General features: G+C 36.2%; 1 protein-coding gene across 2 annotated transcripts in view; it reads left to right on the top strand.

The window, feature by feature from the left end:
- Positions 1-12,961, top strand: part of LOC117210490 — a 66,122-nt gene that overhangs the window by 49,323 nt on the left and 3,838 nt on the right. The window lies entirely within an intron of this gene.

Raw genomic sequence — 12,961 nt, 5'->3', positions numbered from 1 at the left:
ACGGACAAATAGATATTTGCGAACCTAATATGCAAAACTGCAACGAATCAACAGTCTCTCTTCTTCCATTTACCTCGGGCAAATAGTAGCTTTCAACCTTACTCGATCGTACGTTAACCGTAATTAACATAATCTGAAAATCAACTGAGCATGTTCACCGTGCGTCATTCCAAAAGGCTAAGCATTACAATCAGATATCCTGAGAAATTTCGAAACGGGTAGAAAAGAAAACGAACTGGAACAACTGGCCGAGGTCTTTCTATTATTTCTTCACCCTTCGTTCTTTCCTCTCGTTCCAACGAGTTAAACGATTTGTAATCAAAGCGAACGAAGTTTAATCCACGGAGTATGATTTCGATTAATGACAGCGTGATTAAACGACAAAGATTCGAGAACCGACGATTTTCAAGATAATTATCCCTGTATTCTCGAGATTTCCAAAATCTTTCGCGTTGGATACAGAACACGCGTGTTTTCGACTTTTTGTAGGAAATAAAGAAACGAAATTTAGTAACAAGTAAGTGGAATCTATAGGGAAAAACACGATAAGTTACATTTTCTGCTGTTTTTCTTTTTTTTTTTTTAGTATTTTCTTATGCCAGGTTTTATTAGCCCCCGGTTATCAAACTTGTCCATTTTTCTTTTTCTTTTTTGGAGTTATATAAACTTGTAACTATCCGTGCTTGTAACTATATTGCGCAGTTATATAAGCCTTTCTCATCCTTTTCATAATTTCAAAAATATTGCTTGTTTCGATATCAAAATATCGAAAGCTATTGAAATATTCTTCTTCCCTAACAGTTTTACCTTTGGCTTTCACAAAACTTTGGCTATTTTTCTGAGCCTCAGCGACCTTCTCTCTGTTTCATGTTAAAATATTTCTTTTTAGTCGCAACAATCAAAAATTGACGTTAAAATGAAAAAACGTATAAAGACGTATTCATCGTGTTATTTTTCTCTGCGATCGCCACGAATATTAATAATTGCCGCACGTATGGTGATATTTAGCACGTGAAATTTATAGTATCTGCTATATTTGGTCTGTCAATTTACGTCGTTAAAAGCTTAAAAATCGAGAAACCTAGAATAATTGACGAAGACTTTAACCAACACGAGGATCCTTATCCGTACACCGCGAGATACTTGATAGATATTATAAAAACAGCATTTTAAAGTGATGACGTAAGACAGATATCATCTGAATGGTATTATAATATAATGTGTAAGCAAGACACCGCGCAATCTTTCTGACTACCGTTTCACAACGTTGTCTACCATCGACGAAACGCGAATAGATCGTTGTTAATCCTTTTTCTTTTTTTTCATTGATAAGAATCTAAAAAAACTTTGTAAAAACTAATAATTTTGTGAGAGTTACGAGACAAATAAGATAAGTTGTCCATTGTAATTTCGTCGATTGAAAAGTGTTTGAACTAATCGTCATGGATAATCACATAATCGAAGTAAAATAACAAGGAAGCGATAAAATCGTATTTAAGAAGAATACTGTTACGTTTTTCAGTTTCTCCGTTGTAAATAATACGATCGCATTGAAGCGAAACGACGTTGTCCTCTATAATCGGATAAATTGAAAACTTTTGAACAAATTGCCATAGACCATACAGTGACGTCGAAGCGAAATAACGAGCAGCTAATACGATCAGATCGATGTGAAATAACGTAGTCCTCTATGATCCCCTAAATTGAAAGCTTCTCGAACAAATCGTCGTAAACGATACGACGACGTTAAAGCAAGAAAACGAGGAGATTCGTCCAAAGTCTCTGGAACGTTCGATTATCCCCCAAGAGCAGACGATGACGCGTTGGCGGACGTCGATTTAACGCGACGCGTTTTGCTTCCTGTGTGTGGAAGGGAACAACGGCCTGGTTTTCGACTCGGCCGTGTGTCGTTTAAGTATTCGCGTGTGACTGTCCTAATTGCGCGATACACGCGTGTTACGCGAGCGTATCGTGCAAGCTGATGGTCCGTTCCGAGCGTTTCGCGCGAGTTAGCCGTGCGTCCACAAACGCTCGATTATTAACGATACGTGGTCTGACTGTCATCAATGATTGAGTCGACGCAACGAGACGAATACCAAACGAGCTTTATATTCTATCCCTTTGCCGAGCAAAAGCGAAGCTTCTAACACGTACACTCCGGCCCGTAAATATTAGAAAATTTGCGGGGAAAATTTGAATAGCGTTCAAATATTTTGAAACTCTTTGCAGAAGATTTAAGAAATCGCTCTTACAGCATTTTTAACTCTTCGATCTCCCATAAGTCTACTTCCTAATTACTAAAACTATAATGCATAGATACAAATGAGAAAGTACATTTAAGGGCGATAAATGACAAATAAATAAATGAGAACTAAGTAGCAATTTACTTCACCTTGTTAGAATGAACGTTTAATTTTGCGTACCACTTGTATTTTGTACATTTTTACGTTGCTGAATTTTCTAGAAATGCTACTATCTATCTAATATCTACGATCTAATGTGTAATCTAATCTTTCGAGTAATACGTAGAAATTGTCTAACAAATTAATCTAACGCATCTCCAAAAATACAATCTGAACGGCCATCGATCGATCAACAAGCTATAATTTGTGCGAAATTAATCTCGAAATCGTATACAGCCTGTAGATTCTTCAATAATGCATAAATATTCGCAGTCTGGTAATAAAAGTTATTTTATCGAGTTAGAAAAACCGTTACAGTGAGAGAACAATTTTTCATTGTTTAACAAGCTTTACGCATTGATGCGCTTACAAAGCGTAATTATAATTTTTTCTCTTCAATTTAATCTTGCTTAGCTAACGAGGTATCTTGCAGGTACCGAGATGGCAATATAATCGCAGACAAAGTCGGTCGATTCGCTGCAGGCAGCTCGTTTAACTAAAACGTCTCATCGCGCTTAACCCGGTCGCTTAACTCCATCGCCCTATAAATATTGCTATGAATCGCTGCGTGGGTGCGATCCTTTTACTCTCGACCGCTTGCTTCTTTCAACCTCTATTTTATCTACTACAAGCGTTTCAATGTAGGAAATCGCGTCGATAGTTGTAATTTATTTGCTGCGATCGAGATTCATTCTACAAAAACTTTGATTAATTATGGTGTATCGAGGTCGAAATCGACTTTACAAAAATTATAATCTTTTCTCTTTGTATAAATTTCAACGTCGCATCAACCTTTCTGGTTATTAGCGACGATAATGCGATAAATGCAGAGAGAGAGAGAGAGAGAGAGAGAGAGAGATTTTGTTAAATAACGATATATCTTCCAGAGGGGAGAGAACGCTTGAATCTTGATTTTTATCACAGAGATTTTCGCTTCAAGTTCCTTTTCAAAAGGTACTTGTCGCGAGAATAATTTTATTTAGCACGATTTAAAGGGATGTGTTTGACGATAATTTAACGATTGCAGATGTCGCAGACTGGTGGTGGGTTAGATCTTCAGATTAGGTATGCATGTTGCTAATGCAATTTGATGTCTACGATCGAGGTTCTTGGTGACTAGATCCTTGTTAAGAAATTCCTCGTTTACTTCGAGTATATATGAGACAGCAAAGCTTTTCCGTGTGCTGTTCCACCTGAGTTGGAGATTTTTCTTGGAAAGATCTCAAAGATTACTCGTAGGAATTTTTTTCAACCTCTTTGTTAAAGGTACAAGGTACACGCGTCCTTTGCCGCCAACACGAGATGGGATCTATGCAACAGTAATAATTTTATCTTCGTTAATCGCAGAGTACTTAATTACGCATGATTTATTTCCAATATATCAAGTGGGATTTCATCATTTTTTGATCGATTAATGATAATTTGGTTTGCTCTTTTCGAGTGGTTGGTTTCTTAGAGAATTTTGTTTAACGATTATGGTTCGCATGATTGAAGTTATGTTCCGATTTTGCAAACGATGACTTGCTCGATGCTATCTTAGTGCGGTGAGCCTTTCACCGAGTACGAAGATGATTTTAAATAGAGATAATGGTAGTGCGTCTCATTAACAGAGTCGGACTGGAGATTAACAACTTTAAAGATAAAAAAAATTACTACGAGCGATCGAAGGACATTGGGCGATAGTTATTTCCATAGCAGACACTTTGTTTTAGGAATGATTCAATTATCATTAAAATACCAATTCCATGACACAGAAACGAGTATCATCCGATACGTTCCTTCTTTCATATTTAATGATCTTCCATCGATCAATGATCGACCTCATTCATCGTCGATGCACGAATAAGGTTCAAACACAGTCGATGTCGTTTGTTATGCGGACTATCGAGGAATAAATAATGGGTCTCTGGGACTTTAGAGCCTATAGAACTTAATTTTATACTATGCAATTAATAATTGTGCTAAGTAAAAGAAAAACTATTCAGAATTTAGCTCTCAGAGAGAACGTGTATTTTCTTCGAAAGAACCGCTAAAAGCTAAAGATGCTGAGGGGAATATTATGAAATAATATTTTGAAATAGATAATTGGTTTTAAATGACTCGTTAGAGTACATTAATTAGAACCCATAAACTATCAATTTGCTATCTTGTGGCATAAATGAAAGAAGCTGTTTTTTTTAATGATAGATAGATAATATCGTTACATAAAATCGTTTCATGTTACAAAATGAATAAAAGGCGATACAAATAGATGCCTATTAATACTTGTACGCATATTTTCCAAAAGTAAATCGTCATCTCGTAACCACTAAATAGCAAATTTTGATATAAGGAGTCATATTTTTCTGAATCGCAAGCATTTTTGTATCTGTAAATTCGGCATAAACGTACGCGATGCAAACACACGCAGAATAGATATTTGGTAAGTGAAATTCAAAGACTAACGCATAGAAGACATATAATAATACGTGCAGTAAATTAAGATATAGATATACAAAGACAGATAGCGAAATAAGATATGGCTTTAAGGAATGAAGAAATTAAGATACGGACGAATATAAATAAAATTAAATTAAGATATGAACAGTTTGGACAATTTAAGCGGATTAAGATTTAGTTTCAAGGAACAGACATAGAACGGAATAGTAATGAAGATAGAGAGAAAATGTATGGAGCGCGTACATATAGAAAAATATGGTAATAGGCATAAGTCTTGATAGGACAAGCGAATACGATACAAACGATAGATGAAACGAAATTCTATTTAAATTCCATCCGTCTAGTTGTGTTTCTAAAAATATAAAAACGCATAAAAATTCGCAGTCTAATAATCGCCTTTTATTTCTGCACTCTCGTTACTTAACACGCTACGACGTTGAGTGGTTAGAAGCATCATAGCAAACAAGCCAAACCAACCAAGTTTGACATAACCGTAATTGTCGTTCCACGTAACCAGCGGTTTGCCAGGAGTAATACACGAGCACCGAAACACGGAACTTTCGGTGTTGAAAGAATCCAGGCATGCGTGACACGTGTATGTATACACGTATGTGTGTCTGTTTACGATCGTGGACGATACATCGCAATGGTATCTTACTCTCGAATCGCGAAGATCGACGAGAAGGATCCTCGACGAGTGAAATCGTCTCTGGTTCTCCCGCTTCTCTCCCCAGGCTGCTACAATTAGGGTTAATTAGCACGCGTAAGCGAGAAATCGCAATTGGAGCAGACACGTACAGCAACAGCATCAGTCGCTCTCTCCAGTCGACTTTCCATATGGTTGAGCTGGATGTCGTATAGCAAAACGCTTTGTCTTCGAACGCTCTGTCGAACGGCATGCTTCTTTGCTCGAGTATAATGAAACTTTCGAATGCGAATGGTAGTTTGCGCAGAGAAACGTAGAGGTCGATGGTCGTAATGGGTTTGCTTGAAATCTTTTCCACTTTTATTAGATTCTTTACGTTGTAATTATAGGAATCGTGGTTATCGCGTTTTGCAGAATTTAGAGGAATTGTCGAATGTTGGGATGTTTGAAAGATCGTACAGCGGAGTTGACGAATCTGCAATTTTTTCGTTCTTGAGGTATATTCTACGTTGCAGCGGTAAAGTATATTTTTCTTGCATAGAACGATACGATACTTGAACGAAGTATAAGGAGACTTTAATACGTCGAAGAATGAGATGTAATTACGAGATACGATTACGTGGAGAACTGGGAATGGTCGACGATTGCAATTGCTTTCGTTATTGAAATCTTTGTAATCTCGCGATTGTTTTCTTATGTTATAATTATCTAATTTCACAGTTATTTTATTTTAAAGCATTACAATTTTTAAAAACCACTAAAAAGATCCAAAACGCTTGACATCCTCGATGAAATAGCAAAACGCTGTGTCTCGTGTACTAAACAGTGTGATTCTTCCATGAAATATAATGAAATTTTCGAATGTGAACGTTTTTTCTAATCCACGTAATCTACGTAAAAAATTCATTAGGTTAAGATTCGCAATTTTGATCTATCGTTCTCTACCGCGCTCGTTAAATTGCTATTGTCATGAACTAAAATTAAAATTTATTTTATAACATTTAAATATATAAAATTAAAATATAGTTTCAGATACACAGATATATACTTATACGTATATCGTAACTTAACACATGTATCTCTGTAAAAATTATAATACGATATCGCGCGTTTACATCGAATTTTTGGAATATCTCTATCTTAATACACGTCAGATATTGGGGTTCAAAATCGTTACCGTGGTCATTCTAATGTTGGGAATTTAAGCCCAGCACCCAAAGTCTAGATTCGTTACTCTCGATTCGTTATCGAGAAAGTTCCATGCTTCCAGATATTGCACAATGGTATAGGGTCCTGATCTTTCGTTCCCAATAAAGATTGACTTATCGCCAAGCTGTGTCACGACACGCCCAGTCCCTAACCTTGACGAATTTACGGCTTCTGGGTCCAGTTTCTCTCAGAGTACAGCGGACTGCAGCGTTTCGACCTGGCAAACTTACTCAACTCGTGTGCTGGCTACACGCAACAAAGCGACGCTTTCCAGCCAGGAATATTCTTGTAGTTTTTTGATTTTTCAGTAGTTTTTGAGCTAGACGAAATGTTAGATAAAATTAATAGACGTTTTAATAATTCGGATAGAAGAGTTTACAAGTTATTAATACTAATAGCAATACTACTTACCACTACTACTTATTACTAACAGTAATTTCTATATAAATTAAACGAGTTAATGAAATTGTTTCGATATTATTTCTTATATTCACGTTGTATTTTAATCGTGTAGATCAAAATCAATCGATATTCCTATCGAGTGATTTTCAAGTTGAAATCCTACGTTCTTCAAAAATAAAATTCCATCCTTCCGTACGTCACTTAACTTAAAAATAACGCAACCAATAGAAGCTATTTTGATCCACTCGTCAGAAAAATTGACAACGCAACGATAAACGATCAGTATTATCGAATCTTCCGTGTTTCAATTTTCCAGATAATCGACGAATTTAATTTCCTCGTGACAATTTCAACAAACATAAGAGATTCAAGCAAATAAAAATAGATACATCTGTTTATCGTACACTTTTATTTTAGGGACCGCTAGAAGGCCTAATCATCTTTCGTGATAAGTTTCGCGATAAGTTTCGAAATTATTTGTTCGAATCACTGCGATTCTAGAATACGCCCAGCGTAAGCGCGTGCCTCAAAATTTCTCTCTGTTATTTGAAATTCCATCCGATCGCTGATATTATTGGATTATCATTCTTCCCGCTTAAAACAAACATATTTTTTCTTGTCTTTAAATCGAATTTAGTTAGAATTCTGTCGTGTCGCGAAGCTAGTTCGTGATGGAATTCGAGATAACTTTTTTTTTCAAATTGCAAGGACAGTTCGCTTATTGAGAGATCTGCGTGACACTTTCCCTTGCACGCGATATCCCATTCATCGAAACGCCTAGACGACTGACTTTTCTGAATCCAGTGGCCCAAGAAGGACATTGGTACTTTCGTAGTACTTTGGTTTCCCTTTCGTTAGCAACGTTTTGGTATCTTTGGTTTTCTCTTAGATTCGTGATAGAACGAATAACGAATATTTAGATGTTCCTGTTTAAGGAAAGATTTTTACTTTGAACCTGAATTTCCGAAGAACTTAGAATCCTTCTTCCGTCTGAATATTTTACTTTTACTCAACATTTTTCAGAAATATGCTCTTGTAATGGAAGGATTACAGTTAAGCTTAATATTGGAGATCTTTCGAAAAGAAAGATTTCTATTCTTACTCCAAAGTTTCTTTTGAAGAGATTAAACGTATCTTGCGAGTGAAAATATTTGTTAAGATTAAAATTAGACCTTAATACCTATAATCCTCCCAAGACGCGTAAAACGTATAAAAACTTCCATACTCGTTAAATAGAAATATTAAATAAAATATTTTCCTCGGAGAGTCTTAAAATTTCTACAATGATCCTCCCAAAGCACTAAACTTCATCCACTCTGAAGCTTCCCTCAACTTTTAATCTCCCTACACACCAACCCTCCTCGCAAGTAACCCCTCAGAAAGTTACTCTAAAAAGGAACTTACCTATTAATCGTTAAATCTTTGATAACTCGAATGTATCTTATTTATCAAAGAAAAACGATATTTACTAGATCACTTACGATAAATTATAATATATTAAACGAATCTCAAGCCACAATAAATTATGACAGACTATCAACGAGTTGTGGCATATAACGGATAATATAGTAGATTAAGAAATAAATTGAAAATAATTAGAATAAATCATCGGGGATCAGTCTTATGATATAGGAATGAAATATAGTGACATACTAATAAATAGATAAAATGAAATTTAATTCTATAAAATATACAAACTTCTTCATTCGAATAGGAGAGGGTTTACGATTAACGTTTAACTTCCTAAGAATCAATTTATCTTAATGGAATCGATCAATTTGGCTTCTCATTTGAATATGTAGTATTTAACTCGTTATAGAAGGTTAAAAACTCAATTATTCCTCCAAACTTTCCTCATCAAATCCGAGAGCCTCGTAATCTCTCTTTCTCTTTCGCTTCCTTTCTCTGCAAGAAACCAGAAATACGCAAGACGAAGAAATACATGACAATTAGCTGTTGTTGGGTCGGTAAGATGCCCACGGAGGTATTTGAATAGAAAACTTGTATATTTACATTGGTGAATGTTACGTGAAATATTTTGAAATTTCATTAACATCGTGACAAGACTCGACTATCACGATCGTCAAAATCTATAAACAAGTCAAAAGATACTTGTTGCGAGTATATATTTAGTACATAACCAGCATACGACACGAATATCCACTTTGAGCATGTAAGAGGTGTTAAAGATGGTCCCATTAAATATTCAGGCTTACAAAAGTAGCGAATAATCGACCGTTTAAATACTTTTGTAATCTCCGTGAAATATTATACTCGTGCTAAATATCAAATAATTCCTGCATACGTTTTCAGATTCCTTTTGAACTCTATCGATATAATCACGATAATGGAGTCTGGTAATATCGTTAATGAGATTGCAAAGTGTAACGCGTACTCGAATACCTTCGTGAGTCTGTGCAAGTACACGCGTGATACGTCCTTTCTTTTATTCATTTCGTTTCTTGAGAAAACTGCATTTGTACTTCCCGAGCCTCCGAATCGAAGGTTTCATTTCGACGACGTGCCTGTTAACACGTCGTCGGACAAAAGCGAGATAGGTTCGCCAACTAAAAGCTCTGGAACTTAAGTTGGGCAGCGTCGTGCTAGCTAGACGAAAGAGCATCGGCGTGTTCGCGAGCGGCTGGGCGATGGCCAGGTAGAGGGAGGTGCAAAAGGTGAAAAACACTTTGCCATCAGCATAACCGGTTCCACGTATTCCGAGCCTGCGCGTCTCACTGTTTCTCTGGCGTGGTTGGATAACAAGGATTCGACTAGCAGAGAGGGTCTCTTAACCGATCATAATCGACTTTTATCTGCTACCGGTTGTGTTATCGTCGATAGCGCAGCTTTTACGACACGTCGAAATCGTAAAATCGACCAAATTAAAATTTACGTTTAACAATCGGTTTACATTTAAATATTCGAGCTTCTGGCTAAAAGAGATTCATAGAAATATCTGAAACGGTAGAAGCTGGGAATCTCAGATAGTGTGTGTAGAATATATCTTAAACTTGTGTTTCTGGTTCTTATAAAATGTCGAATATATGTGATTTTGAAATTACAGTAAATTTTTATAGTAGCTTTCGTAATATAATTGGTTCGTAAAACTGAATAAACGTCGGAGTTTACGCGTCTGTGTATAGTAAAGTTTTGCTTAATAAGAATTGATAAAAATCTGAAAAATAAATTTAAGTACCCGGCCCTCTAAGATTATAATCTCTGTCAGAATCCTGCGATTATTAAATGTCCTGCAAACTTCCGATAAACTTTGAAAATCATCTAGAATAGGTATAACAACTTTAGCTTCGATTAGACATTAATTGAAAAGGATGGAATGCCGTATTTCACAATCGATCAGATATTCAACGTGTTCGTCGATGCTGTTAGTCGGTGAATCAACTTAACATTTCATTAGATTCTACAGGCTATTATGCGTAATGCGTATATCTTAGCTTTGCTTCATTCCTACTGGCAAGGTCGCCACGTGACTTAGCAAGGTCGTAAAATCGGTCATGTAATCGTTTCTTTCTTTGCGAGAATATCGCAAGATTTTCCGTTGCTACTGTTGTACGCAACTTATTAGCTATTAACGGTAATAATTTACCATCTGTACGTTCGAGCCGCGAACCATTGGTTATTCGTCATGGTCTTTTATTTTATTCGATACACATTAAACGTACGATTGTACAGAGATAAGTCCAACGTCTTCAATTTCCTACGTATCTGCCTGGATCTCGAATCTCGATGTCTTTTTAAATCTTTAGCAATTATCTTGATCGTCTCTAATTTTCTGGAATTTAACGCTCATCGCACCAAACGTCCATTACGCCAATATATTTATATAAAAGACGCATTATCAATTCTTAGTTTTACGATTCTCGATTTGCCTAAATTCTAAGTACTAAATTCTTAATTCTACAATCATTTTCTGTCTTAATTTTATAAAATTTTACATTCAAATGTCTTACTTTTGCTATGACGGACGTTGCTATGATAAAATAAAACTTACAACTCAAGGTGTGATATCTTGCAAGTAATATCTCGAGGAATAAGCTCAGAGTGAAAATAAAATTAGAAATATATGTACAAAAATACAGAAGTCGAAAGCCATCCCCTCCATTCCTCGCGGATTATTCACCACCTTTCGTAATTCGTATCACGCTCCGCCACTTACACCCGGTTTATAAATAAACAGACGAATAAAAGCTGTCTCCTCGGCCAGGCGTGAAAGCTACCGCAATAAGTCCAGTATCGTTCTTGATACCTTGACACGGTCGACTCGTTCCAGATAAGCCTTCCACCATACCGTTTGTCTACCAAGCTTGTTTTTCGCTTTCCATGTACACCACTGAAATTGAAAAACGATAAAATTGGAAATTATTACCATCCCAAGCGCCAAAAAGGTCAAGGATAATTTCGAAAACCAGGATCGTAATCGCTTGGAGTTCTATGTGTACACTGTTTCACGATCACAGGCAGAAAATATAACAAGTAACATCTTTTATATTTTAAATGAACGAATTAGCCGAACAATCGAAGTTGACAATTGCGAAAGAGCCCGAGTTTACGGTTTCACGCAAATTCGTAGTCCTATAAACGCAGTTAAAAAAGCAAGTCTCAGGCAGATATTTGTTTTAATTAGCAAATATTGTCTTTTAGATATTTTATGTATTCTCGCATGCGCGTTGTATAGGGTCTTGTACCTTTTAATTTTCCACGCGTATGCATCTAAGCGCGTGAAGATCCGCGGTATATTAACGACGAATTAAAGAAGATATGTAAATCGAAAGAAGCGATTTTTTCAAAGTATCATTGGTAGATTAGCGATGTCTTAGAATTCATGGTTTCAATACGAAAACAAAATGGTCAGAAATTTCGAATGGAAATATATTTTAAGTTTATTTAGAATGCAAGATTTTGTTTCAAGGATAATTTCACAAGAGCAGGATCGTAATAACGCGGAGTTCAACGAAGACCTCTAACTCTAACCTCGAAGTCATTTAGTTCATGGTAATATTGTTCTGGATGAGCGATCGCAAGTAATAACCCAAGCTTAATGGTATACAGGAAAAGATTTTCCTCGATGGAAGAGCAATTACGTCGAAGATCATAGTCTCGGATTATCGACGAGTAAAAACAACTGTAGGATAATCTCTTTTTGTTTCTTTCTTGTAACTCGATTTATAAGGAGGAAGAGTTTGATTACGATCCTCCAGTTTCGCCGGTTGCGTCAACTGTCGGGAAAACGCTTCCGGTTATTATCGACTTCCTCCCAAACGTTAGGCGAACCGACGCGGCTCGTCCCAGGAGATACTATTATGCTTTCTGTACTCTCAATCTTCGTATCCTTTGGAGCATCCTGTATATTTAAGTTTCACTTTGCGAAGATAGTAGTTTGCAAAATAGTTTGAACAAACCGACGGAATCATCGTCGCTAGAGCTAATATTCGTGGTAAGAAAGTTTTGCGCTTTTGAATATCGAGTCTGTACGTTTCTTTCTTTTTCAATAAATATGACTTAGACATTGGGGCCGAACGATCTAACAATTCCTACAAAGACGTGAAAAAGTCCAAGATCATTGGAAATTAATACATGTTCAAATACTCCAATACTAATTTATCTCGTTTATTACACGTAGCAAGTGATATTACCGCCGAGACAGTCTTTTTAGCATATTAGAAACAATGAGTTTAAAAGGAGCTTAATAATCGTCCTAATAAAATATGAAACAAGTATACAGAAGTAAATTTGCTCGGTAGAGTTCCGCTTATATGAATTTGTCGAGAGACGAATAGCTTATATTAGTTCGTATAATAAGAATTCACCGATTCTCTGCGCTGTCTATGATCTTTCTTCTATACGA

The sequence above is a fragment of the Bombus bifarius genome, unplaced genomic scaffold (assembly GCF_011952205.1).
Source record: "Bombus bifarius isolate JDL3187 unplaced genomic scaffold, Bbif_JDL3187 scf7180000008206, whole genome shotgun sequence".
NCBI classification, from domain to species: Eukaryota; Metazoa; Arthropoda; class Insecta; order Hymenoptera; family Apidae; genus Bombus; species Bombus bifarius.
This window is presented reverse-complemented; position numbering and strand designations above follow the sequence as displayed.